At 43.5% G+C, this 26738-nt stretch overlaps 1 protein-coding gene across 11 annotated transcripts in view; it reads left to right on the forward strand.

The window, feature by feature from the left end:
• Nucleotides 1-26738, forward strand: part of LOC143987408 (sodium/calcium exchanger 1) — a 688674-nt gene that overhangs the window by 240701 nt on the left and 421235 nt on the right. Inside the window, exon 1 of one of the 11 annotated variants that reach the window (XM_077486096.1) lies at nt 3483-4003. The exons of 8 other annotated variants lie outside the window; for them this stretch is intronic. The gene's annotated coding sequence lies outside the window, so the exon portion shown is untranslated. Of the gene's footprint in view, nt 1-3482; nt 4004-4930; nt 5275-8201; nt 8279-26738 lie in introns of those variants that run through there. 2 more of the 11 variants (XM_077486097.1, XM_077486098.1) reach the window with 2 other exon arrangements.

The following is a 26738-nucleotide window of genomic DNA, read 5'->3' on the forward strand; positions in this document are numbered from 1 at the left end:
GTTTAGGAGTGTGTCTATGGGAATGTTTTACCATTCTTCAAAAAGCACATTTGTGAGGTCAGCTACTGATGTGGACAAGAAGGCCTGGCTCACAGTCTCCACTGTAATTCATGCCAATGGTGTTCTATCGGGTTGAGATCAAGACTCTGCGCAGGCCTGTCAAGTTCCTCCACCCCAAACTTCTGAAAGAATGGTCATCTATTCCCATAGACATACGAGTTCTTACCTCAACCCAATACAACACCTTTGGGATAAATTAGAGCGTAGACTGCGAGCCAGGCCTTTTTGTCCAACATCAGTGCCTGACCTCACAAATGTGATTCTGGAAGAATGGTCAAACATTCCCATAGTCACACTCCTAAACCTTGTGGAAAGCCTTCCCAGAAGAGTTGAATCTGTTATAGCAGCAAAAGGTGGGCCAACTCAATATTGAACCCTACAGACTAAGACTGGAATGCCATTAAAGCTCATGTGCATGTAAAGGCAGATATCACAATTCTTTTGGTAATATAGTGTCTGTGCGTGTGTGTATATATATATATATATATATATATATATATATATATATATATATATATATATATATTCAAAAGTATTGGTACACCTGCCTTTACACCTACATGAACTTTAATGGCATACTAGTCTTAGACTGTAGGGTTCAATATTGAGTTGGCTCACCTTTTGCAGCTATAACAGCTTCAACTCTTCTGGGAAGGCTTTCCACAAGGTTTAGGAGTGTGTCTATGGGAATGTTTGACCATTCTTCCAGAAGCACATTTGTGAGGTCCGGCACTGATGTGGACGAGAAGGCCTGGCTCACAGTCTCCGCTCTAATTCATCCCAAAGGTGTTCTATCAGGTTGGGGCCACAGGACTCTGTGCAGGCCAGTCAAGTTCCTCCACCGAAAACTCGCTCATCCATGTCTTTATGGACCTTGCTTTGTGTACTGGTGAGTCATATTGGAACAGTAAGGGGCTATCCCCAGACTGTTCCCACACAGTTGTGAGCAAAAAATTGTCCAAAATGTATGCTAACACCTTAAGAGTTACCTTCACTGGAACTAAGGGGCCAAATCCAACCCCTGAAAAATACCCACACCATAATATCGCTGCAACCCCCCCCCCCCCCCCCAACCAAATGAATTAGACCAGTGCACAAAACAAAGCCATGGAGACATGGATGATCAGTGCCTGACCTCACAAATGCACTGGAAGAATGGTCAAACATTCTCATAGACACACTCCTAAACCTTGTGGACAGCCAGTAGAGTTGAAGCTGTTATAGCTGCTGCAAAGGGAGGGCCAACTAATATTGATCCCTACAGGCTAAGACTGGGATACCATTAAAGTTCATGTGCGTGTAAAGGCAGATATCCCAATATTTTTGGTAATATAGGGTGTGTGTGTATGTGTGTGTATATATATATATATATATATATATATATATATATATATATATATATATATATATATATATATATATATTTTTTTTTTTTTTTAAGCTCCTTGAGGGCAGGGACTGATGTGAATGTGCAGCAGACAAATCTGCAGCAACTGTGTGATGCTATCATGTCAATATGGACCACAATTTCTGAGGAATGTTTCCAAAACCTTGTTGAATCTATGCCACAAAGAATTAAAGGAGTTGTAAAGTCTCCAGGTTTTTCACCTTCACTCATTTTATGTATAAGGGTCAAAAATCTTCTGTGCTGCAACTTCCCCCTTTTTGTTACCTGAGCCTGTCCGTTCCAGCGATGTGCACAAGCACAGCGACTCCATCCTCATTGGATAAATTGGCTCCCGCCGCTGTCAATCAAATCCAGTGACATGGGAGAGGGGGCGGGGCTGAGTCCTGCTGTCTGTGTCAATGGACTCGATATGCCGACACTCGCGGCATATCGCCGTTGACCGCGGCGCGCTCAGTGTGCCTGTGCGCCGTTGTCTACGGCGCATGCGCCGTAGAAAGCGGTGCCTGTCTTTCGGCAAATATCTCCTAAACCGTGTAGGTTTAGGAGGTATTTCTTGGACCTACAAGTAAGCCTTAATCTAAGCTTACCTGTAGGTCAAAGTGGTTTGTAAGGGTTTACAACTACTTTAACGTGAAAAAACACCTGTCAGTGACCGGCCCCCAGCCCCCCCCCCCTCCATTTTACTTACCTGAACCCTTGAACTTGTCCTACGGGGGAAGCACCTTCTCTCTGCTAGGGGGTTCTCGGCTGTTGATTGAATAGATCAGTGATGGCGAACCTTGGTGTTTTGGAACTACATTTCCAAAACATCTGCGGTGCCAAGGTTCGCCATCACTGGGATAGATTGATATCAGTGCAGCCATTGGCTCTCGCTGCTGTCAATCAAATCCAATGACGCGGCCGCCGGGGCCGAGTCCTGAATTCAGCGTCTATGGATGCTGAATGCTGGACTCGGGAGCACGCCCGCAAAGTAACCCCCTGGGAGAGCGCTTCTCCCAGGGGGTTATCTGATGCGGGGAGGATCCAAGATAGCCACCGAGGGACCCCAGAAGAGCAGGATCAGGGCCACTGTGCGCAAAATGAACTGCACAGTGGAGGTAAGTATTACATTTAGGGGGTTATTTACTAAAGGAAAATCCACTTTGCACTGCAAGTGCACTTGGAAGTAAAGTTGCTGTAGATCCAAAGGGGACATGAAAGGAAAATAAAAAACAGCATTTTAGCTTGCACATTATTGGATGATAAAATCAGCAGAGCTTCCCCTCATTTCAGATCTACCCCTAATGCCACGTACACATGATTGGAATTTCCAGCTAGAAAAAGACAGATGAAAGCTTTTCTTTCGAAAATGCGACCGTGTGTATGCTCCATCGGAATTTAGCTGTCCGAATTTCCGCCAGCCAAAAATTGATAGCATGTTCTCAATTTTCCCGACGGAAAAACTTTCTATCGGAAATTCCGATCGTGTGTATGCAATTCCGACACGCCAAAAATCACGCATCCTCAGACCCAACTACGAGACAGAAGCTACTGACTACTGGCTATTGAACTTTCTTTTTCTAGTCCCGTCGTACGTGTTGTACGTCACTGCATTCTAAACAATCAGAATTTGGTGTGACCGTGTGTAGGCAAGACAGCTTGAGCGAAATTCTGTCTGGAAAACCATCAGAGCTTTTTCCGACGAGAATTCCCGATCGTGTGTACGTGACATTAGATTTAGAGCGACTGCACTTCCAAGTGCACTTGTAGTGCAAAGTGGATTTGCCTTTCGTAAATATCCCTTTTAATAAAGTGGTCAGGTAAACGTGCGTCCTTTTTCTGCGTTTAAAGGGCGCATTTGACTGTATACAAGCCCTAAAAGCCCCAGAAAAAACAGATGAAATATAAGGCTGGTAAAGTTGAGAAGTTTTCTCCTTGCAGTGTTAGGAGGGGAATGGGAAGTTGGAGTAATGGTGAGTGTGATCAATGGGGTGGGAGGGTCTGGATGGTGATAAGAAGGCTGGCTCTCAGCCATGATGTACTGCAAAGCCTGAGCTCCCTCACTCCCAATCCAGAGGAAATCGGAAAATATTCCCAAGCAGAGCAGACAGCTGGAGGGGGGAAAACAGAGACAGACATAGAGAGAGAGAGAGAGAGAGAGGGAGGGAGGGAGAAGAGGAAATCCTATAGAACTATGAAGGATCTCACACACATCTGATCACTCTGTGGATCTGTTAGAGGATGATCAGAGCAGTGTGGAGGAGAAGATCCTGATCCTGGAGATCTGTCCCTTCCATGTGATCAGAGCAGTGTGGAGGAGAAGATCCTGATCCTGGAGATCTGTCCCCTCCATGTGATCAGTGTGTGTGGATGGTAGTATCGTGCTTCCTCTCTGCTGCCTGTAGTGGATGCATGGCATTGTGCTGTGCGAGGATTCGCTGCCTATTCGCTGTCATGGTCAAGGCGTCTTCTTCCTGATCTGGACCTATATAAAGGTGAATGTGACAGGAGGATCACCCAATCATCAGATTATCCGCACACCCTGGACCATAAAAGGTATGCCATCCCCATGCTGCCTTTGTTTTGTGTGTGTTTGTTTTGTGTATTGTGTTTGTTTGTTTTGTGTATTGTGTATACATTGTATCTTCCTTTGCTTCCCTTGTCTCATTCATAGAAGCGATTATGACGAGTCTGCAGATTAAAGCCGTTAATACGATTACTGCATTAATAAAAGGATCAGCGATTTCCAATGCATGCAGGGTGCCCTTCCTGCTTCTACCTGCCCGGTGCTCCTGTGACCTTCCAGATCAGAGGAGCGCCAGCATAGGCAGTAGCGCAGCGTGACATGCGGCATGGGGATCCCCTCCCCGCCACAGTCATCAGCCCGCATCATCAGTGTGCTATGCTCGTACGTGTTTGCTGGCCAATGCTGCAATCTGCAATGGAGAAGTCATGTCCTCATCAGCCTGGGCTGTGTGCTGGATCATCTCCTCTGAAAAGTTCATGCTGTAGACATTTCCTCCTATTTTCCTCTATATTTGGACTCCTGAACTCTTATTAACCCATGGGCTACCGATCATTGAACCCAATTGTTGGGCAAAAAAAAATAAAAAATAGTGTCTTCTCCTATAATGAAAACTAGAATTTCTTCTTTCCATATTCAGTTTAAAAAAGAATTGGGATCAATGTGACCTCTGGAGAGGGTCCCAGCACCCATCACCCATCACAGCACCCATCTGACCCCCCCCCCCCAAAAAAAAACCTGTCCCTTTAAGTCCCAAAGGGCCCCGGTGCAGCTGCACAGCATGTCCGAATGGTATAATGTCCGCCCCTGCTGCCGGTTGCCCGCAGTGCGTTGCCTGTCCCCACCCCCGGCACTGGAAGGGTTAGCAGTCCCTCCTCCAATAGGTTGTGAGTGGGATAGATTTGTAGTGAGTTATTATTCCTGTGGTGCCTCAGTAGGAGGAGGTGAGGAGTGTGTGGTCCCTAGAGGATGTGCGGATAATGTGCATGTCTGCCGTTTTGCTGTAGGTGGCTTATTCTGGAAGAGAGGTGTCCCTGATTTGTCCCTTTTCTCACAGATGACTTGGTAATTCATATGCATCCTGCCTGACAGGTATTCTCACATGCCTTACTGCATGAGACAGGCTCAGCATCCGGGAGGATTAGCCCAGGGAGCGAGACTGCAGGCTGGATGTATTAAGGACACCGGAGCCTCAGGTTAAAGCTTACAGAGGTCCTTCCACTTAGACCTCCTCAGCCTGTACTAGGAGTCCTGCTGCTGCGGTGGAGCTGATCAATGTCTTTGACTTAAGCTAGGAATTGAGGTAAATGAGCCCACTGCGGATCCCCAGCCTTGGAAGGTCCCGTAGTGTCTTTTGTCATCTTTAATACCCTTTATCTCACCTCGTTAGGACTGCTCTTTAACCTGTTGGCTGCCACTGACATCTGCAGTGCATGGCGAGGAGCTGCAGGCTTCTGTTGGGGCTGGGGTGGAATCCATTTTCATCTATACATGTGTAGAATATATATCTATATATATATATATATATATATCTATATATATATATATATATATATATATATATATATATATATTGACTACCTGCAAACTGCCGCTGCCATCATCATGACATTGTGTCATCATCCACCACTTTGGACCAATCTCACTAAAAAGCGTGGATTTCATTCATTTCTGCATATGTCAAACAACAGATTTCTCACTATGCTGGCACAGCTGTTGCTTACGGCCAGGGTTCCCATCTCTAGTACTCCATGGTAACATGTCACTCTGGGGAAAAAATTATAATAATGCAAGAATGCATAGCTGGAATAGATATTATCCCTTTAATAAGGTAGAATTGATGTCAACTATCCCAGGAGTAGATAGCGGATGACGGTCGCATGAAATGACCCTTGCATGGTTGCATGTCTTTTAGTTCCCAGTTTTACATCTGTTCATCAAGGTAATCCTACCTTGTATAGAGCGAGGGGATCTTTCCACAAGTGCCATGGCTCAGCACACGTGGAGCACACAGGACCTAGCCCTTCTACACTGCAGATGTCCTTAATAGGGATAATGACCTGCGTTATTGTAATACACAAACTATCAATGCTGTCTTCAGACTTGCATGTCATTTATTGTTGGGCAGGTTTTTTTATTATAAATTCCGTATAGGCAATAATTATTTTTACAATAAAATTTGTACCTGTCTCCTTAGACAAGGCATTAACATGATTTAAGTGACTTGTGCAGGAATGGCCTCTTTTGCTGGGCTGTTTCTGAACGACATCTCCCATCATGCTCAGCTGGGTTATGCCTAGACTGCCAAAAGATGCTTGTGTATGGTGTTGGGGCGAATTTTCTGTGTAGGCATGGATCCTACAAGTATCATGTTGGGCATGAGATCATGATTAGGTATGGTGGACCTAAATAGGTATGGTGGACCTAAGCTATTCAGCTAAACTGCATTGCTGTACATTTTTTTGGGTAACATACATGACCTTTTCTCTGTACGTTATAGATCATCATATATAAAATATGTATGTTTAGTGAAAGCCATACAAATGGTGTGTAGTAAGGCGAAATAGACTTTGAATTTGATTGCATGTGCACAACACTGCTGAATAATCAACAGGACTGCAAATGTGCTCAAAGCATATCATCATGTATATGTCTGTATAGTATCTATCTATCTATCTATCTATCTATCTATCTATCTATCTATCTATCTATCTATCTATCTATCTACCTATTTATCTATCTATCTATCTACCTATTTATCTATCTATCTATCTATCTATCTATCTATCTATCTATCTATCTATCTATCTATCTATCTATCTATCTATCTATCTACATATCTATCTATCTATCTATCTATCTATCTATCTATCTATCTATCTATCTATCTATCTATCTATCTATCTATCTACCTATCTATCTATCCGTACTCTACATGACAAAAAAATTTTGTCATTTGGAACAGTCACAGCTGATCCAACCCAAAAAGCTTTTGGGTGTCCCTGAGCGTTAGTGTGAATCGGCGTTGTATTTGCTGGGGGATAGTGAAATAGGAAATGACCTTGTCTCCTCTGCTTTGGAAGAAGAAATTGAAAGCCGGTTTGGCATATGCTAGGCAGGGAGGTCTGCTCTCACAATATTGTTTCTGCTGAAAGAAGAAGTGAAAACTGTGTGAATGTTGGATTCTATACATTTGATTTTTGTCCTGTTTGTGACCAGTGGTTGTGTTGAAACAGGAACCTGTCATGGTCAGATTAGCGTATGTTGCAACATTTTGTCTTCTCATATAACGAAAGCTAGAACTGCTTTTTTTTTTTCTATATTTAGTTTAAAATAGCTTTTGCACAAGGTTTTTTTTTTTTTATCAAAAGAGTAAAAGCTTCTGAAATCAATATATTTTGAAATCTAGAATTGGTGTGCTTCATGTGTTTGACTGCCAGACACCTGTGCAACAATTTGCATAAGTGGCCATTCCTCCCCTCCAGCATCATTTTGCTGAGTAGGTCTAAATCAGGAAGACAGCTCATCTTCCTTAGTGTGGAGAGAATATTCTCTATTCTAGTTGTTCATGCGTTGTACTGTCAGTTATTATGATGTGAAAGATAGTGTAAGCATGGACCTAGAGAGCCGTTTTCACAAAAATGTGAAATAAGAGCGCTGCTGATCTGATTTTGTACAAGGGGATTTGCAAAAATAGAACTTCTTCAAATGATCGGACTTTGACATGTAGACAGGTGCACTTTGCTTCATCTGAATTAATGCTTTACAATATAACAGTGGTAGAGTATTGTCCTGTGTTATACATTGGGATTAATTTACTAAAACTGGACAGTGTAAAATCTGGTGTAGCTTTGCATAGAAACCAACCACCTTCCAGTTTTTTTTTTTGTCAAAGCTTAATTGAACAAGCTGATTGGCTACCTTGCAAAGCAGCACCAGATTGTAGCTTTGGTAAATCAACCTCATTGATTTATGTTAATAGGTATCATTTAAACTCATTAAAACATCTGTCCACCCAAATTGACCTTCATTTATAGGTGGAGTATGGCTAATTCAACCATGGTTTCCTTTCCTATATCTCTTGACATCGAAGCCAACAAGATCCTCCTTTTTCTGCTCCCTCCCATCATGTAATTTAGGGTGTTCCCACCTTTGGGTGTTCCCACTCCTCCTGTTACATTCTCCAGCATATAAAATAAATGAAAACTCCTACAGGTAGAGTGAGACCCTCTTGCTCTTGTCGTGGCAGGTTTTTCAAATTTGGGAACTCAAGTACAGAGACCTCACCATTGGAGTCCCTCCGAGATGTAAGGAATTATTATTTGATTTAGCTGTTCAGCTTCACTAAAACGGAAATATTGTTTTAAGGTGGACCAGTCTTTTAAATATTGCTTTTCTGAGTGATATATAATTTATTTGGAGAGTTTGATGACATCCCACTGAATTCCATTTTAATCTTAAGATTTTTTTGGGAAATTAAACTGTCCACTCTCCTACCAGAGGGGCATCACGTGGATTTGGGCATCATCTGGAGAGCTGTCCTGATGTTTCAAAGCTCACTTTAGTAAATCAGACCCATGGCTTGGTTTCTAGAGTTACTATCAACTAAATCCTACTGAGTGACTAGAAAGTATAATACATCCAATATCTTTCCATATTGCATATTCTATGAAATGCCAAGATTTCTAGTTAGCACAGACCTCCTAAACATATGAGGGTCTGGTTTGTCCACACCAGGGGGCTTTTTTAGTCGGGAAGTTCGGCTTTCAGGACCTGTTTCCAGTGTATGCAATGTAACATATTTTGCTGCATTTCACAGCTTAGGCAAAATGTATGGACATGAGTAAAAAGCATTTCTTTAAGTATATTATCTATAATGCAATATGTTGTGAAAAGGTTCTGCATGGATTTGGTGCAGCTTCCCAATTGAATGGAGAGCTTCCAATATGCATTGCAATGTATTTGATCATGCAGGGCTAAGTGTGTTACACATGCTCTTTAAATATGTTGCGGATAATCCCTAAAAGTGTGAGACTTAACAGTGGCACGTGTTTTTGGAAAATCTGCACCGTGTAGTAACTATAGCCATAGCAGCCCATGCAACTTCTATGGGGCCTGGGATGGGAGAGGGGCCCCATTAGGGAGGCTGTTAAGTCTAATAAAGCTGTAAGTCTCCTGTCTAGAAAAGCTGAAACCCCCTCTGAGGAATAAGAAGTATTTGTTTAGCTGTTTTAGTAGTGTAGACAGCCCTACCATTCTGAAATCTACCCTGCATGCCTAATGGTGGCCAAACACAGCTCGATCAGATCAATGTGCAATATGGTCAAAAAAATTGGATCAAATGAGAAAAAGCCATAAGTTTCCTTTAAGTTTGTACCGTATTCTGATTTGGTCATAAATTTAATCATGTACCGATCAATCGGACTATAAGGTTGCATGGCAAGAACAATGATATGATCCATAACTTTCAGTTGGAACTTCCAGCTATCGGTTAAATTCCACTTCCACACATGTGGCATATCGATTGATTGTGTTATTGACCATTGACTGATTAATTCTATTGGGAGAGATCAATAAAAAAATATATATTGATCATTATTTATCCAAGCATGAATGGCCACCATTATACAGTTAAAAATCCCAAAGTGTCTGCTCAGCAAAAACCTGATAAAACAGCTGAGGTTTGTAGTTCTATAAAAAAATAAAAAAATAATCCAGTGTTTATCAAAGATTGTATTAGGGATATACAGTATTTGTGTATGGGCGTATTAACAAATATGTCATGATGATATGACATACAATATAGTGATAGCTTTTATTAATGCTACTGCAGCTCTTGTTATAGGCATATTATATGTTAAGATCAGTGACATGTATTATCATATTTGACCACAGAGAAAGGCTGCAGGGGAGCCCCATGATTATTATGCTGTGGGGCCCCATGGTGCGTAGTTATGCTCCTGAACCTATACACTGATATTGTTTAAAAACCACAAAGTGGATGCAAACATTATAAATGGAATAGGCTCACCTGAAAATAAAAATATATATTTTTATTCCCTTGAAGACGGTGATCGCGGCCACACTGTGCAAAACGAACTGCACAGTGGAGGTAAGTATGACATGTTTGTTATTTAAAAAAAAACAACAAGGGTTTCCAACCCCTTTAAGGCACAGTGACTCTGGCGAGGCAGACAAAAAAAGGGGGTCTGCCAGCCCAACTTTGAAGATTCAAGTGTACAAAGTCATATTAGAGTGGCCAAGAGTCCAAAGATCCTAATAATAGTATTGGTTTACAAACAACTGCACAGAACAGCCAACGGGTTCCAGGGGTTCTGAGACCTCCTCCTTCTTCGGGGCTACAACACAACTCAAATTTCTATATTGGTTCATTCAAAAATGGACCATATCAAATTCTATATAATATACAAAAATCTAAACAAGATTCATGAAAGTTGATATAAACCTGTGTATACATTCGGTATATAAATAGATGAGTCGTGAATCAAATCACTAAAACAGAAGTGAATGTTCGTTTGTAACCAATAATGATATTGATTAAAAAAAACAACTATTGAACATTTATTGAATAAATGTTTTTCAAATAGAACCATGATAATGTCGTAATATAATGCATTGTGAAAGAATAAAGAGCAAAAGTTAATTCCAAATACATGCAAACTACACAAACAGTCCCTATTGGATCTTCAAAGCACAAGAACTGTCAGATGAGCAATAATACAGTGCGCTAGACTAGGGCAGCTGAGCAGTAACGCAGTGCGTTAGACCGGTGTTTTTCAACCTTTTTTCAGCCAAAGTACCCTTTAAAATTATAGACAGACAATCTCAAGGCACCCCTTAAAATTATGGACAGTCTTGAGGCACCCCATTCTAAAATGTAAAAAAACTATTCTAATAGCTTGACATAATGCAGCAACATCCACACAAAGGACACCCAAAGTTAGGAGTGAATTTTTCTTCCAAAGCAAATACACTTTTGCACACTGGTACTGACTAGTATTCCAATGTTTCTCTTCTCCCTCAATTTCTCTTTATCAGTCAGCTAATGTCACCCCGGTGCTGACGGAGAAGGGCACAAGAGGGTCAAAAAAGGATGCTGTGGAGGCAATAGACTTGCACCTTTTCAACTCATGATGTCATTGGTTGTTAGAATGCCAGTGTTTAGAAAGTTGTAATGGTGCATGATGAAAACCTATGGCTTTGTGTAACTAAAATGCAGGCTTGATCCAGCCCTTGGCTTGTATACAATTTTGGATCAATTTTTAGGCATTTTGCCAAGGCACCTCTAGGGTGTCTGGATACCCTGGTTGAAAAAGGTTAGCTAGACTGTAGGGCAGCTGAGCAAAAAAAACACTGCGCTAGACTGTAGCTTGGGAGGTAAATGAACAGTAGCGGCGTTTGATGGCACAGTGGCTGTATTTGATGGCACAGCAGCTGCGTTTAATGGCACAGTGGCAGCGTTTGATGGCACAGCGGCTGCGTCACAGTGGCAGTGTTTGATGGCACAGTGGAGGCGTTTGATTGCACAGTGGCTGCGTTTGTTGGCACAGCAGCTGCGTTTGATGGCACAGCTGCTGCTTTTGATGGCACAGCGGCTGCGTTTGATGGCACAGCGGCTGCGTTTGATGGCACAGTGGCGGCGTTTGATTGCACAGTGGCTGCGTTTGTTGGCACAGCAGCTGCGTTTGATGGCACAGCGGCTGCATTTGATGGCACAGTGGCAGTATTTGATGGCACAGTGGCTGTGTTTGATGGGCACAGGGAGGCTGTAATTGGTGGGTTTTTTTTGTTTGTTTGCGCCTCCCCCAAAAAAATTTGAGCACCAGCCGCCACTGCACACTAGCACGCTACATTGCACTTGGTTGTGAGGAGCCCCCATTTAGTTGAATAGGTCACGTTCAGTGTGCAGTACCAGACAACAGAGATAATTTTGAAGCACAGCAATGCAAAATATTGCATATGTATTCCCTCCTCTGCTGCCTTTGCAGCACAAGTGGGAGTGGTAAAAATGCAGTTCAGCCCCCAAACACAAGTGTTATAGGCCTAAAACTGACATTAAGAGCTCACAGATAGCTGAAACAGATAACTCTGGGGTTGATTTAGAAGATAAATAGACTGTGCACTTTGCAAAGTCCAGTTGTCCTCTTCAAGTGCAGTTGCCCCAGAGCTTAGTAAATGAGCAGAAGCTTCACTTTGCAAATAATGCCCAATCACGTGCAATGTTTTTTTTTTTAAAACAGCACATAATTGGATGGCTGAAGTCAGCAGTGCTTCTGCTCATTTATTAAGCTCTGAGGCAACTGCAACTGCAAGTATTATAGCCGCTCTCTATGTCTGTCCCTGCATTTATCTGTACTGCAGCTGTCACTTTGTGACATTTTAATAAAGCTGAGACAAAAAAAAAGGTAAACAGAACCTTGTGTTGTAAAAATGGAAGGCACCATCCTCCACTGACAAACACCAGCCAGCACAAACAAAGAGATTGCTACTGTGTGGGCAAGTGTGAACGAGCCCTTAAGTGATAATGGAAGTTCATATATGACTAAAACACATTTCTGTGTGTAATCATTACATCATTACATCCTCTCACCGAGTGAGTATAGTTCTTTGTTGTAACAATGTATATTATACAGTATTTATAGGTGGATACATTCAAACAATATTTAAGGAGAACCCTCTAAGAGGGATGATGGAAGTTCTTACATGACTGAAACAAATCTCAGTTTATTTGTCCTGAGTTATTAAGTTGTTATCACTAGAAAGCTCTATTGTACCAATGAATGCTAGAGGTGGATATACTAAAAGTAACGCTGAGGAAAATTGCACAGAATGGAGGAGAGTGAGTAAGTTAATATATGTACCTTACACATAATGAGATCTCAATATCACTCAAAGGAAACCTAAAAAATAGCTAGGAGGAAATGTTTAAATATTTCTGCCTGCACCTTCACTAGGGAGATTCACCCTCTTTATTTATTCCATTCAGCGGGACAAAAGTTTGGGAAGATTTTACAATTGTCACATCAAAATACTGCAAAAATGTTACCTGCTGTTGCACTAGCTAGCAGTACCACCCACCGAATGTGACCCATTCATGCAAATGGGCTGCGCCACTACCACCTCACAACTGTGTGGAATGCACATGGTTGTGGCATAGTGGTGTGGGTTTTCAGGGGTTAAAACGGGTTGTGAGGAAGCAACATAAAACCTGCTCCCATATCAAACACCCTCTAAAAAGCGATCCACTGCAAATCTCTCTTCAGAGCGCTAAAGCTTGTGTGAACAGACAGTGTAGGGAGACACAAGTATAGCCCCTGCATGCAAGGGCAGCTCTATAGGATGTGGTGGGAGTGAAAGGAGTTACTCTGAAACAGGAAATCTGGGGCAACGGTCATGGCTCCAGCTTACACTGGAACATAGGGAAGAATTAATAGATAAAGAAGCTGCATACCAGTAAGTGATTAAATCAGGTGCAAGGAGTGCTTTAAATTTGTTGGTTTAATATGACTTTGAGGCACCTGTCTTTTTGCACATCAAACATGCATATTACGGTTATGGCTTGGTTCCTAGTGCAGATTCTGCTGTAGAAGCATTTTTTGCACTGTCAGTTTTCCCTTGTACTCATCCACAAGCTTACCCTTGACATATTCCGGGGTAAACTCATCATCTGGGTGAGCATCAAGTGCTGTAATAAGTGTCCCGACTCCCAAAGCTGTCTGGGAGACCACTAAGCAGGGTGTTGCTGTCTGTATCTTTTGATGCTTCTTCTGTGGCTTGAAAATGTTCCACCATTTTTCTGTTTCGATATATATTGAAACATTTTTTTTCCAAAGAGGACACAATTCATAGGCAAAGAATTACAAGGATAAAGTTCGCAACGCAGGTGGAACATATCAAAACATCAAGGACGGATATGAAAAAAAAAAAAACAGTATACCACCAGTCATCTTCAAGACAAAGGGTTGCCATAAAAAATATCAGGAAATGTTTAAATATTTCTGCCTGCACCCTCTCTAGGGAGATTTACCCTCTTTATTTATTCCAGTCAGCGGGACAAAAGTTTGGGAAGATTTTACAATTGTCACTGTATCAGAAGATAAGGATATACATAAAGATAAACATTCTTATAAAAGCATCCAACAATCCTACTCAGAAAACCCCACTAGGGGAAATATTAGAACCTACTGTATATTTCTCCACCACTCACCGGCTAGGCCGCTTGAGTCATGAGTATACAAAGTGCACTACAAAAAGTGTGGGCAAAATAAGCAAAGGAAGTGCGAATACAAGAAGAGGAAAGAAAAGAAGAAAAAGAAAGAAGGGGGGAGCAGGGAGAAGTAAAGAGAAAGAAGAGACAAAGAATAGAAAGGGAACAAGAAAGAGGGGAAAAGAAGAAACTGCTGACTCCGCTGGATCCCAAACATGGTCAAACTTAGCAATCCTATCTTTCACAATACAGACCAGCTTTTCATTGAGCATGATCCATGTCAGCTTACGTTATAATAGCCAGATCTACCACTCGTTTTTTCCAGTCGCTATAGCAATATTTGCTGCAAGAAACATAAAATGGATTAAAGTCTGAACATGTTTGTGAGCGTCAGCAACAGGCTCATTGGGGTTTTTAACCACTTCAAAAAAATTTGTTTAAAAGTCAGCAGCTACAAATACTGCAGCTGCTGACTTTTAAAATATGGCCTTTTACCGGTCCCAGGGTCCAGAGTTATCGGCACCCGAAGCCCTCGGATGCTGGCGCCACCATCTTCGGTAAGGGAATCAGGAAATGAAGCCTTGCGACTTCACTTCCCGGTTCCCTACTGCGCAGGCGCGAGTCGCGCAGCGCAATCCGAATGGTCCCTGCTGTCTCTGGGATGCGTGTGTCTGCTGTGTCCCAGCAGACAGCGCGGTGGGATGGAAAGAGGCGTATCTGTACCCCCCCCCCCCCCCCGAAAAGCCTAGGTTCAATTTTTGAGTGAACCTCCGCTTTAACCCCAAAATCAAGCATTTATTATATTGCAGCTTACCAATTCTTAGATGTGATGGCTGCTTTCATTTTATTTTTTAAGGCTTTCTTTCTTCTATTTGCATCTGGTGATCTGGCTAGTAGATCTATTGTTTTTCAAAAGAGCAAGCTCTCCAGCAGAATGCATTCCTTTACAGAGATGAGACAAACCATTTAACACTGATGATTACAAAGATCAGCTTTTACATATTTATTTAAAACCATTATCCCAAAAGGAACAAAACAGTTGCTAGAACTGCTTATGAGGTATTAGCTGGAGTTTGCCTTCAAGATGTTAGTGTATTTAAATCTGCTAGTACATCTAATGCTGCGTACACACGACCAGACTTTTCTACGGACTAGGTCCAACGGTCTTCCCGACGGACTTTCAGCGGAGGTCCGATGGACTTTCTGAACGAACGGACTTTGCCACACATGACCGGACTAAGGCCGCGTACACACGGGCGGACTGTTCGCCCAACCTTGTCCGCTGAACAGTGTTTGGGCGGACAGTCCGCTCGTGTGTGGGCTTTCAGCGGACAGTTTCAGCGGACAGTTTGACGGACAAAGTCTTTCGGAAATTCCGAAAAACTGTCCGCTGAAACTGTGTTTGAGCGAACAGTCCGCCCGTGTGTAGGCTACTTTCGAAATGAGCAAACTGTTCCCGCTCGGAGGGAAGTCTGCTCATTTCGAGCGCGTGTGAAGGTAGGCGGGGCCAGCGACGGAGACGTTGCGGGCTCCGCCGCCTGGAATGGGCTTAAAGGGGAACCCCAACGCCGAAACAAATCGGCGTGGGGGTTCCCCCAAAGTCCACAACAGACCCTTGTCCGAGCACGCTACCCGGCCGGCCAGGAAAGGGGGGCGAGCGAGCGCGCCCCCCCTCCTGAGCCGTACCAGGCCGCGTGCCCTCAACATGGGGGGGGTGCCTTGGGGAAGGGGGGGCCGCGCGGCCCCCCCACCCCAAAGCACCTTGTCCCCATGTTGATGAGGACAAGGGCCTCTTCCCGACAACCCTGGCCGTTGGTTGTCGGGGTCTGCGGGCGGGGGGCTTATCGGAATCCGGGAGCCCCCTTTAAGAAGGGGGCCCCCGGATACCGGCCCCTCACCCTATGTGAATGAGTATGGGGTACAATGTACCCCTACCCATTCACCTGTGAAATAAAGTACAAAAAAAAACACAACACAGAGAAAAAATATTTTATTGCACAGCTCCGGGGGTCTTCCGTCTTCGGGGGTCTTCTCGCCGGACTCCTCCGCTATCTTCGTGTAGCTCTTTTACTAGCGGAGGAGCCCGGCTTTCTTCCTCCCCGCCGCCGGCCTCTTCTCCCGACTTCGGGGGTCTTGTCCCCCTCTTCGGTTCTTCTGCCGGGCCACCGCGCCTTCTTGTAGCTCTTTTGCAGGCGGTGGCCCGGTCTTCTGTCGCCGATGCCTTCCGTTCTTCTGTCGCCGCCTTCGGTTCTTCTGCCGGGCCACCGCGCCTTCTTGTAGCTCTTTTACAGGCGGTGGCCCGGTCTTCTGTCGCCGCTGTCGCTGTCGCCGTTGCCGCCTTCCGTTCTTCTTCTTCTTCTTGTTCTTCTTCTTCTTCCCCAGGAGATGTTGACACGTCGCTCTCTCCGGCCGGAATGCCAGAGCCGCGCTGTGCGGTCACTTATATAGTGACAATGGGGCGGTGTCACATGGTATATGTCACATGGGTTGGTCACATGGTGACCCCGCCCCCTTACGATGTCATAGTCCCCATGTGACATCAACCCATGTGACCAACCCATGTGACCAACCCATGTGACATATACCATGTGACACCGCCCCATTGGCACTATATAAGTGGCAGCGCAGGGCGGCTCTGGCATTCCGGCCGGAGAGAGCGACGTGTCAACATCTCCTGGGGAAGAAGAAGAAGAACAAGAAGAAGAAGAAGAACGGAAGGCGGCGACGGCGACGGCGACAGCGACAGCGGCGACAGAAGACCGGGCCACCGCCTGTAAAAGAGCTACAAGAAGGCGCGGTGGCCCGGCAGAAGAACCGAAGGCGGCGACAGAAGAACGGAAGGCAGCGGCGACAGAAGACCGGGCCACCGCCTGCAAAAGAGCTACAAGAAGGCGCGGTGGCCCGGCAGAAGAACCGAAGAGGGGGACAAGACCCCCGAAGTCGGGAGAAGAGGCCGGCAGCGGGGAGGAAGAAAGCCGGGCTCCTCCGCTAGTAAAAGAGCTACACGAAGATAGCGGAGGAGTCCGGCGAGAAGACCCCCGAAGACGGAAGACCCCCGGAGCTGTGCAATAAAATATTTTTTCTCTGTGTTGTGTTTTTTTTTGTACTTTATTTCACAGGTGAATGGGTAGGGGTACATTGTACCCCATACTCATTCACATAGGGTGAGGGGCCGGTATCCGGGGGCCCCCTTCTTAAAGGGGGCTCCCGGATTCCGATAAGCCCCCCGCCCGCAGACCCCGACAACCAACGGCCAGGGTTGTCGGGAAGAGGCCCTTGTCCTCATCAACATGGGGACAAGGTGCTTTGGGGTGGGGGGGCCGCGCGGCCCCCCCTTCCCCAAGGCACCCCCCCATGTTGAGGGCACGCGGCCTGGTACGGCTCAGGAGGGGGGGCGCGCTCGCTCGCCCCCCCTTTCCTGGCCGGCCGGGTAGCGTGCTCGGACAAGGGTCTGTTGTGGACTTTGGGGGAACCCCCACGCCGATTTTTTCGGCGTTGGGGTTCCCCTTTAAGTCCATTCCAGGCGGCGGTGCCCGCGACGTCTCCTTCGCGGGCCCCGCCTACCTGTACACGCGCTCGAAATGGGCGGACTTGCCTCCGCCTTACGTGGGCGAGTCCGTTCATTTCAAAAGTTGAGCGAACTGTTTGGCAAACAGTTCGCTGAAACAGTCCGCTCAAAAAGTGCCGTGTGTGGCCATGTCCGTCCATGCTAATTTTGAGCGGACTGTTTGCCGAAACTGTTTGACAAACAAAGTTGGGCGAACAGTCTGCCCGTGTGTACGCGGCCTTAGTCCGTTCGAAAGTCCATTAGTTTTGAATGTGATGACGTAAACGGGACTAAACAAGACAGTTCAATAGCCAGTAGCCAATACCTGCCCTTGCGTCGTATTTGGTCTGTCGGACCAGCACACAGACGTACGGTTTTCCCGATTTTTAGTCCGTCATTTTTAGTCCATTGGATAGATTTGAAACCTGTTCTATTTCTAGGTCCGTCTGATTTTTTTCATAAAAAATGGTCAGACTAGCCCACACATGATCGGATTGTCCAATGGACTGATCCCGTTGGACCTAGTCTGCCGGAAAGTCCGGTCTTGTGTACGCGGCATTACGCTTCCTTTCCCCCAGACTGACAATGGCGTTTTCCAAAGGCGCCCTCTCTGCTCTTTCATGCAGAGGGTGGGCACTCTAATACAGGAGGTGTGATACTGGCCAGATCACCAGATAAAAACGGAAAAGAAAAGGAAAAAAAAAAAAATAAGAAAAGTAACATTTACAAGTCTTGTTCTTCTCTCAGCCTGTGACTGGGCAGTGAAAAGAGAAGCAGCAGATTGATGAGCACATCTCTCTGTCACTCACCGTCTTGATTTTTGTTCTGCTTCTCTCTTTTCCTGTGTGAGCTCTGCTGTACAGGAATTGCAGAAGGCCAGTAACAAGTCAAATTAAATAATAAAAAATAATGATGTATTAATGATTACAGGGCTGCATGAAATTGTATTTATACTGAGATCTGTTAACTGATTCAGGACCATCCCATAGCAGATTTACTGCTACAGGGTGGCCCTCCTGTGCAGGATCTTGTATGTATATATATATATATATATGTGTGTGTGTGATGCTGCACTTCTGCATGCAGGGGGCCTGTGCATGCTGCCAGCTGAACGCTTCTGCTCTGATTAATCACAGCAGAAGTTGATCTGCGGGTGCCGGCACTGGATGCCCGCCGGCACCCACTGATCATCGTTAAAACACACAGAACAGAGATCTGCCTATGTAAACAAGGCAGATCTCTGTTCTGACGGGGGTAGGGATAGATTTTGTGTTCCTGTAAAACAGGGAATAAAATCCATCACTTACCCTAGTAACAACTTCTAACACTGTAAATAAAAACACTTGCTAGGCACACAGTTTACTCTTTGAACCCCCTACATGTCTAACCCTTTCCCAGCCAGTGTCATTAGTACAGTTACAGTATATTTTTTAGCTCCGATCACTGTATTAGTGTCACTGGTTCCTGCAAAGTGTCAAAAGTGTCAGTTAGTATCTGATTGTCCACAGTGCCGCTATAAGTCGCTGATCACTGCCATTACTAGTATAAAAGTAAATGAAAAAAATAAAATAAATATATACCATAATTTGTAGACGTTATAACATTTGCATGAACCAGTCAATATACGCTTATTGGATTTTTTGATTTTTTTTACCAAAAACATGTAGCAGAATACACATTGGCCTAAATTTATGAAGACTTTTATCGGATCTGTTTTATAGCAGAAAGTAAAAATATATATATTTTTTTTTCAAAATTGTCTTTTTTTTGTTTATAGCGAAAATATATAAAAAAAAACATAAATTATTTGGGTACAGTGTCGAATGACCGCACAATTGTCAGTTAAGGTAACGCAGTTCAGTATCGCAAAAAGGGGGTCAAGAAGGGGGGTAAATATTTCAGAGGTCAAGTGGTTAAAGAGGGCAGGTTTATTGCTTGGACCTACTGGTGTTTGGTCACTTTTCCATGGTTGGAAATAGGGTGGCTCCTGTTACTCTATGTATTGGAGTAAAAGCATGCTATGGAAGTATTGAATTGGGAATTAAGTGTGATTATGGCAAATTGAGCTGTGTGGCCAGATGCAGTAAGAACAGCAATGACTTTCACATGTCCATCTCACATCCAGACAGCACCGAGTGTCCTCAGTAATAGGCCATTCATTAACCACTTAATACATTTGCTGAAAAGTGATCACTTCTCTCACTTATGGGAGCATATGCCAGGAATCTGAAAGCAGCAGATAAGTTAGTTGTCGGATATTGTAATATCTCCGCATCCCCATGGGAATAACAGTTCAGAGATTTGCAAACCATGTACAAAATAAAGTACTAATTATTTATCAACTAAGTGCACAATGCAGCAGTAGCCTTATTTGCTTTGCAGTTACAGAGCTCACATTTTAAATGGGCTGGTTAGCTTCAGTAAATATCTTTAAGTGTGATTACTCATTTGCTAAAGCATAACACTCCTTGTTATTGCCTTGGTTCCATGTGTAGAACATTTTATATAGTACATTGGTTTCCAAAAGTTTGGCATCAGATAGTTATTGGTGTGGGGTTCTCGGCACCAGAGAAAACAGAATCCAACTTGCTTAAGTTTAGGCTATCCCAACATTTAGTCCCCTCCCCTTACCTGAGCCCCTACAGCCCTTTCACTCTGATTCATTGCCATATTGTATGTTACTACTTCATTTAATTTAAATTGCACCCCAAATGACCTGTTTTTCAGCCCACCACAACATACAACAATGAACTACAATGTATTGCAGTGTGCCGAGCTGAAGAAAGTTGTCCATGTATTTTTGATCCATTTTGGTGGCTTGGGCAGCCCATTCAAATGAATAGACTGCCTTAAAGAGGAAGTAAACTCTCCCACTCCGATGCTTCTTTTAATTCAGTCAATTATAATAAGTAATTATCAAACTATAGCCACTGTAATCCGGCCCAAATTGCATATTACTTACTGTTTAAAGAAACGTTAAAAAAACTTGTTTTCCAGGGGTATTGTTTTCTGAGTCCACAGTAGAGTGTATTTCCACCCTTACATTGAGCACTTCCTGTACTATTAACCAAGCCTCCTTCTCAATCCAACGTTTCTATGGCAACCCTGCTTCCCTGTTCATAGCTGACTTGTTTTATTTCATTGTATTTACTTGTGCTGATTATCAAGTGTTTGCCTGTATGAGTCCTATCAGCTTCAGTTGATAAGACTGCAGTAATGCTGTCCCATGCCCTGCTTTACACTGCATGTGATGTCACATGGTGTCATGGGGGTGTAGGAGGAAGCTCTGAGTGATTATGCAGCCTCCTGGGAGTTCAGTGCTGTGCCGTAGAAAGTCCTGATAACAGATAGATAAGCACATAGAGAGTGTGCCGTAAGTCAGGGGAGATCTGGGGAAGCTCAGTGACGTCATTCTAAAGAACAAAAAAGGATTACAAAAATACTAAGCAAGTAAGGAGATATCTACAAGCAGTGTTCATTAGGGTTTTTTATGTTGATTTACATGGGACAAAGTTGTGGGGAGGGTTTACAACCACTTTAAGACACTGCATATTAACCATACACCATGATGGACATAAGTGGTGTAAAGCTGGCGGATTGAAATTTGGCCAGTTCAGCAGTGACTGGCGGAATTTCGATCCATCTGTGGTAGTACTCGCTCAACAGAAGTCGATCCGATTATTATTTTATTAAATGGGATGTTGTAAAATTTCCCTTTGATCAGATGCTGAAGTTAATTGGCTGCAGAGGTAATCAGTGTATTCTGACAATGCTGGGAAGATTACTCCTTCAACCTTACTTGTGTATGGGGGGACCTGTTCCTTTTTTCCCATCTATGGCCAGTCTTAAACGTAGAGTAAATCTGAAGAAGACACCCTTCCTACCCAATTAAACTTTATTGCTCTCCTGCAACTCCCTTTGTCTGGTGGAGGCCTTGGGAGTACCTGACACTTCTGTATATGAGGGAGCACATGACCCCATTCTCCTCCCAGGATGCATTGCTTAGAGTCTTAGGCTTAAGTGTCCAATCATCAGACCCAAACACAGTCATGTGGGAAAGGAAGATTTTTTTAAACTATGTAAAAGCTCAGACATGGAGCTTACACAACGACCAGATTCAGGACTCCGGATGGGATATAGTGCAGCAGTAGAGCGCAGGGAATGTAAGTATATATAAGTGTGTGTCACTTTGCCTTTAATGGGCAAGTAACTCAGTCATCCCTACTTCCTTTTGTAGGCTCCTACTTGTTGGACCATACAGTCTAGTGGGAGTTCTCATATAAAACAGTCATAAAACTGCCTCCAATATTACTTTAAGGTGCATTTTTTGTTGTAATATGGAACTTTGTTGGCAGCAAGAATGGGAAGCTTGCACTGCATCAGTTCTGTCTTTTATGTATACCTAGTGTATGTTGTTTTTTTTTTATGTAGTCCTGATTAAGAAATATTGCTGAGATGCCTTTATACAGTAGACGTTACACAGACATTCATGTGAATGTGTTCATAATGATCTTAACCAGTCATACGTTTTTCTCCCATTTCTGATTAGGCCATGCTCACTTTAGCACAATCATTCTCACTCTGGAATATAACAGATACTGATCTTCAAAAGAACAGGAAAAATATGGGATCTGCACTAGCTGCAGACACAGGGGGAAAAAAAAGTAAGGATAGGGGTTATTGAAATAAAACATAGGGGTATTTACTCTTATCTTCACTTCTGACAGTATCATATTACATGCGATAGCGCTGGGTTCGGCGGGACTTTCTATGTGGCAGGGCTTTGTATGCAAAAGGTCAAGCAGAGATCAGCTGTGACCTTGTTCACAACCTCTACTGAGACAAGAGCTGCCACCTATGATTTCCTACTGAAAAAGCTATTTACTATTTATTTATTACAGGTACTTATATAGCGCCTTTAATTGCACAGCTCTTTACATATATATATTGTACATTCACAGCATTCCCTGCCCTCAAGGAATGTACAATCTAAACCCTTGCACACACGGTCGGAGATTCCGACGGAATGTGTCCGATCGGACCGTTTTGTTGGATATTCCGACTGTGTGTGGTCTACATCGGACTGTTTCCGTCGGAAATAACAAATAACTTGTTGGTAAAATTTTCAGACAAAATGCTCCGATCGGACATACTCCGATCCTGTGTAGAGAATTCCGATCGGACAAAGTGCCACGCATGCTCAGATCAAATTCCTACACCAAAGCTATTGGCTTCTAGCGTGAACGTAGTCCCGTTGTAACGAAATAACGTAATCACGTCGGATTTTCCGACAACTTTGTCCGACCGTGTGTATGCAACAGTTTCGGACAAAATCTGTCGGACAAAATCCGACGGATTTGGTTGTCGGAATCTCCGACCGTGTGTACAAAGGCTAAGGGCCCCTAACTCACATTCATACATACACATACTAGGGCCAATTTAGACAGGAGCCAATTTAGCCTATCAGCATGTCTTGCCTGGTTTTCATTGAGCACAGTACTTTGTGAGACACTGAGGAACAAGTGTGCAAATCAGTGAGGTCAGAACCTTTCACTGGCTTGAAAAAAGATAAAAGAATTTATTTGAATTTATTGGAAGCTGATTGGTTTCTATGCACAGCTGCACCAGATTTTCTATTTTTCCAGTTTTAGTAAATCAACCCCTTTGCATTGTATGAAAGAAGAGCTAATTAAGACCAACTCTCTTTTGGCACACATAGGGAGAAACTGGCACAGACAGATTTTTGCCAGAGTGTATCGCATGCATTCTAAAAGCACTCGACATGCGCCAAATTTAAGTACAAGTTCTTTTACAAAATCTGCACTAGTCTTTATAATTTCGGGGACTGGACATTTTGCTGTCGTTGCAGTTCAAACACGTGATTGAACAGATCTGCGTTTGAATGCAAAGGGCAGGGTTTGACAACAAGGTCCATCTACATGAGCCTGAAACAGAAGTGTAACCTTGTATGGAGAGGATTCTACCACATTTGGGAAAATGTCTTTAAAGGAGATGTCTGGCCAAAGCTTTTTTTGCCTATATTTCTCCTGTGGATCACAGGAGTGCAGTTAGTTCTGCACTCCTGTGATGCGTTTTCAGTCGACAACTAAAACCTGGTTGACATTGCAGACCCAGGCCAGGCTCTGTAAAGATTCAAACCATATGATCAGGATCCGCACAGAAGCCTGGACTGGCAGCTGGCTCAGCCTCTCAGCAAGTTGCTGAGAGGCTGAGCCAGCAACGTCCGCCCCCTGCACCACCCAGTGCTCCAGTGAGCGCTGGAAGAGCAGAGCAGAGAATCAGTGACTAACGGTCACCAACTGTCTGCAGGTTGAAGACCAAGAGATGAACGATCAGCTGTGTTTTTCTCAGAAGCGACTGGAGGCAGCTGCAGCTTGGATCAGTGCTTCAGTCACCTAGGTAAGTATGATTTTTTTTACTCATCTAAGTGAGTATGATTTTTTAATTTATTTCAGATTCCCGAATTTCTCTTTTAGGGCACCTATGAAATCTGATATGATGATTAAAGGTTGGATCAATGAACATTGTTCAGTTTGCCTTGACCCAGATTTCTGAGGGTGAAGCCTGATCAGCTAGGAGGGATCTTTTCCCAGCAGATTGATGTTTTTTACCCTGTCCATCGCTGGATGTATCAGCAGCGTACTTCCCTTCCCTTTCCTTAGGAACAAGCATGTATGTTCATATAGCTCTTGTTACAATGATCCTGCAGAATCCAGATCATAGGAACCTTTATTAATAAGTATTTTATATTCATTATTACAAATTTTTATGTGACAATTCACAAAACGCTTTATATATTGCTCATTCACATTAGTTCCTAGCCTCAAGGAGCTTAAGATCTCAATTGCACACATACTTGGGCCAATAAACCACCAACATGTCTTTTGGGTATGGGAGGAAACCCAAGCAAGCACAGGGAAAACATGCAAATTCCAAGCAGGTAGTGTTATGTTAGGGAATCAAACCAAGGACCCAAGTACTATAAGATAGAAGTGCTAACCAGTAAGCCATCCAAATTTAAACTAGAAGTCTTCCCAAGATATGGCAATAGTAAGTAAAGGAAAAAAAATCATATTGTCAATGCAAACACAGTGAACCCAATATGTTTAACAGGAGCAGCATAAAGAAAGTATGGTAACTGCTCATGGACCCTTTTCCAATGTATATGTTGCAGTAGTTGGACTATCAATGGTAATTGTACACAGCATTTAGGGAGGAAGCCTGGAATACTGTTGTCGATGTAGCAGCATTAAAGCAGAACTAAATCTCTCTAAATCAACATTACTTTTTTATTAATGCTAGCATTAGTAGATTGGGAGATATATTATATATATTTGTCTTAAACTTTGTTTTTACATTTCTTCATTTGCTTCCTGGTTTGTGGCCTAGGCCAAAATGATGAAATACATCCCAGGTGTCTTCATGGGATTTTTTTTCTATAATCTAGAGGAGGAGCATTCTCAGCTAAGCACACCCACCTAACTGTGTGCTTCAGCTAAGGGCAGATGGATTTTAGGAAGTAAATACTACATGAATTGTCTGCCCTTACTCAAGATGACTATGACTAGAAATTCTAGGGGGTGTTTTTCAAAGTGAGTTCTCAACTAAATAAAGCAGGAGACATAGTTACATAGTAGGTGAGGTCAAAAAAAGACACAAGTCCATCAAGTCCAACCTATGTGTATGATTATATGTCACTATTACATTGTATATCTCTGTGTGTTACAGTCGTTCAGGTGCTTATCTAATAGTTTTTTGAAATTATCGATGCCCCCTGCTGAGACCACCGCCTATGGAAGTGAATTCCACATCCTTGACCATCTTACAGTACAGAACCTTCTACGTAGTTTAAGGTTAAACCTCTTTTCTTCTAATTTTAACCACTTCCCACCCGGCCAATGCATATATACGGCCGGGTGGGAGCCGTCTACTCCTGATAGGATGTTCAGGAACGTCCTTCAGGAGTAGCGGGAACGCGTGCGCGCGTGCCCGCGCAGCGGCGCGATCCCGATGTGCTCGTGTCACCCGGACACGGCACATCTCAGATCGGCAGGAGGGCTCTGTGATTGGCCCTCCTGATCACATGACGGCCGTGTCCAATCACGGCCGTCATATGATGTAAACAAACAGCCGGTTGCTAGGCAATCGGCTCTCCTCTCCTCACACGGAAGTCACCGCTGAGGAGAGGAGAGCAGAACGCTGCAGCCGGCTGATGATCAGTGAGTATGGGCTGCTTTTTACAGCTTTTTACTCACTGATCATCAGTGTAGTGTAAACACACCACACAGTACAAACACAGTCCCCACATATGTCCCCAAAACACACATGTCCCCAAATAATAAAAACACATGTCCCTAATAATAAAAACATGTCCCCCACATATGTCCCACTAAAATCACATGTCCCAATGATTATCTGCACACATATGTACGTGATCACCTGCACACATATGTACATGATCATTTGCGTACATATGTCCATGATCACACAAACCAATTATTATACACTTAACAGAATTTTTTTTTACCAAAAACATGTAGCAGAATACATTTTGGCTTAAATTTATGACAAAATTTGATTTTATTGGATTTCTTTTCAAATAGAAAAAAGAAAATATTGTTTTTTTTCCAAATTTCCGCTTTTTTTGCGCTTATATCGCATAAAAAAAAAACGGAGTCGTGAATAAATAACACCAAAATAAAGCTCTATTTGTGCGAACAAAATGATAACAATTTCATTTGGGTACAGTGTAGCATGACCGCGCAATTGTCACTGAAAGCGCTAGAGCGCTGAAAGCTGAAAATTGGGCTGGGAAGGAAGGGGGTGAAAGTGCCCTGTATTGTAGTGGTTAATGAGTGGCCGCGAGTCTTGTTAAACTCCCTTCCACAAAAAAGTTTTATCCCTATTGTGGTGTCATCAGTATGGTATTTGTATATTGAAATCATATCCCCTCTCAAGCGTCTCTTCTCCA

This window comes from Lithobates pipiens, unplaced genomic scaffold (genome assembly GCF_037356315.1).
Source record: "Lithobates pipiens isolate NorthernLeopardFrog02 unplaced genomic scaffold, aLitPip1_a1.2 Scaffold_18, whole genome shotgun sequence".
Taxonomy (NCBI): domain Eukaryota; kingdom Metazoa; phylum Chordata; class Amphibia; order Anura; family Ranidae; genus Lithobates; species Lithobates pipiens.